The 3,161-nt window shown below is 40.8% G+C and overlaps 1 pseudogene; it reads left to right on the top strand.

The window, feature by feature from the left end:
• Nucleotides 1-2,229: 2,229 nt before the first annotated feature.
• LOC134938977 (5S ribosomal RNA) lies at nucleotides 2,230-2,348 on the top strand (annotated as a pseudogene).
• Nucleotides 2,349-3,161: the final 813 nt, after the last annotated feature.

Below are 3,161 nucleotides of genomic sequence, written 5' to 3'. Positions count from 1 at the left end.
ATGTCAATTACTGTCTTGATTGCAGTCTGTAAATAATTGTACTTGCAGTATAGAAGCACACAAATAGTATTGTATGTGCTGTATGTCCACAGTGAGTCAAATAAGAGTTGTGAAACAAAATGTGAAAAAAACCCCAATTGTCAAAGTGAAAGGTGGATTGTTGCTGATTGTATATAACTTCATCAGCAACAGAGTGATACTAAGAAGTATCAAAATTGTTTCTTTATATGTATAGCACCTAACAGCAGCAGTTTGTAATATACAATTAAAGGATTGAATGAAATAAATAAAACTTTTTGCCTTATTATAGAAGCGGCATAAATTTGCCTGAATGAGACCGATGCACACAGTGTTTAATTACAGTTGTGCGTGGCTGGAGAGCGGGAGACAGAATAAAAATGCAGGATATATGTGGAGAGATACTTGCAGACGCCTGTGCGTGTGTCCTGCTGTTTTGATGCCGCTGACAGCTCGACGTGACGAGCTGTGTGTCTAAGCGGCTCCCCTGGTCTCCTCTCCTGCCGATGCCGCTGACAGCTCGGCGTGACGAGCCGTGTGTCTAAGCGGCTCTCCTGGTCTCCTCTTCTGCCGGTCTCCTGGTCACGTGAGCGCACTCACCGTGACCTCGTTCACCTCCCAACGTACGTTTCACAGGATGCTTGTTCACGGGTAGTGTGAACGTTAGAAGTGCAGACCTGGTTTATATTCAGAAGAAATGATTGTTAATTGATTACACTAGGTGGTGATTACGATGTAAAGGTCTGACTGCGCTTTATGAGCTTGATAAGAAAAAAGCAGGGTTAGATATGTTGCACTGAATGAAACTCCTTCGGATAATTAGTGAATGTATGCCTGCAATATATGTAAAAAGATGTCTTAAAAGGTGGATTTGAATGAATTGATTAAGGAAGGGAATTGTGTGAGAGTGCTGAAAGACATGTGTGTGCTGTGTAGGAAAAGAGTCTGAATATAAACCAGGTCTGCACTTCTAACGTTCACACTACCCGTGAACAAGCATCCTGTGAAACGTACGTTGGGAGGTGAACGAAGTCACGGTGAGTGCGCTCACGTGACCAGGAGACCGGCAGAAGAGGAGACCAGGAGAGCCGCTTAGACACACGGCTCGTCACGCCGAGCTGTCAGCGGCATCGGCAGGAGAGGAGACCAGGGGAGCCGCTTAGACACACAGCTCGTCACGTCGAGCTGTCAGCGGCATCAAAACAGCAGGACACACGCACAGGCGTCTGCAAGTATCTCTCCACATATATCCTGCATTTTTATTCTGTCTCCCGCTCTCCAGCCACGCACAACTGTAATTAAACACTGTGTGCATCGGTCTCATTCAGGCAAATTTATGCCGCTTCTATAATAAGGCAAAAAGTTTTATTTATTTCATTCAATCCTTTAATTGTATATTACAAACTGCTGCTGTTAGGTGCTATACATATAAAGAAACAATTTTGATACTTCTTAGTATCACTCTGTTGCTGATGAAGTTATATACAATCAGCAACAATCCACCTTTCACTTTGACAATTGGTTTTTTTTTCACATTTTGTTTCACAACTCTTATTTGACTCACTGTGGACATACAGCACATACAATACTATTTGTGTGCTTCTATACTGCAAGTACAATTATTTACAGACTGCAATCAAGACAGTAATTGACATTTCAGGCTCTAATGAATTAGTTAGCCTTAGTGTGGATAGTGGAGATCACGTCTCTTGAGATTTATTCCCTAATTATCTATCCACTCCTGCCAATCTGTCGTTTTAGCTGAATACATTGTTTCTGGTGCATTCCCATTTCCTGCCCCATACGCTGTGTGAAGGGGGAGGGGGAGTATGGTGTATTGCTCAGGACCTTTTGCATTTTCAGTACTAACTATACTTGCAACACATTCATGTTTTGATATTTCAAAAATTTGGCTGGCATGTCATCAGAATAACTAGGGTCCACCATTGCCCTACTACATGTGAAAAATCCTCTGGGATCAATGTTGCATAGCACAAATATAAGCAACATATTGGCGGCTATTTTTGGCAAAATCGGTTGACCATATGATTTAAAACCTCTGTATACCTATACATTTGGAATACACCTTGGTGCAATGATGGTTAAACATAGGTCTCTTTTTTAAGAGACTTTTTGCCCATTTCACAACCAGCCTTGTGGTGGATTCAACAACTGCATACCCATTATAGGTCTTTGCTTCATTAACTTTAAATCTACTACCATACCACACCGTACATGCCCAATCTCGTCCGATCTTGGAAGCAATACGGTGTTGGGCCTGGTCAGTACTTAGGTGGTTGACCACTAAGGAATACCAGGTGTTGTAGGTCAAGTTTGAAGGCAATACCTTTGCTATTGCACCTACTGCAGTAATCAACACCTGGCGGGTAAATCTCTTGGTTTTGCCGTAACTTGTGCCGCACGTTTGCCTTTTATTTAATGTTTTTTTCATCCTTATGTTCACAGTTGCATTCCCGAATTTACGATTCAAATTATTTAATCATCTTTTAAACATTTTTTGTGTGTACTCCCATATTATTCATTAAAATTAAAGGTTACGTTTTAATATCCAATACACTATACATAATTTCTATCATAGTTGTTTCCAAGAGGGAGTGCTCCCAACAAGGGTCACTTTTTTCCTTTCTCTCCTGTCTTTATTACATTCTGTCATGCCCTACACCTTACTCTTGTTCCACTTCACTTATTATATAGTCTCTCCTTTATTTTATCATAGTAATATTATTCTCATTATCTTTACTCTTCGTCCTTTACTTTCTCCAAATTTCTCTTTTTAGTTTCCTTAATTTTTTATCTGTCCACGCTCTCATGCTACATACTCATACTATATTATACCGCACACAGATCCCTTTCCCTCTATATTACAAAACACGCAAGTACATGTCCCTCTATACTACAACACACACAAGTCCCTGTCCCTCTGTGTTAGAAAACACACAAATCCTTATCCCTTTATATTACCAAACCCAAGTACATGTCCCTATATATTACAACACACGCAAGTACCTGTCCCTCTATAGTACAACAGTCCATATCCCTCTACATTACAACTCACGCAAGTCCCTGTCCCGCTATATTACAACACACAAGTCCCTGTCCCGCTATATTACAACACACAAGTC

The sequence above is a fragment of the Pseudophryne corroboree genome, chromosome 6 (genome assembly GCF_028390025.1).
Source record: "Pseudophryne corroboree isolate aPseCor3 chromosome 6, aPseCor3.hap2, whole genome shotgun sequence".
NCBI classification, from domain to species: Eukaryota; Metazoa; Chordata; class Amphibia; order Anura; family Myobatrachidae; genus Pseudophryne; species Pseudophryne corroboree.
This window is presented reverse-complemented; position numbering and strand designations above follow the sequence as displayed.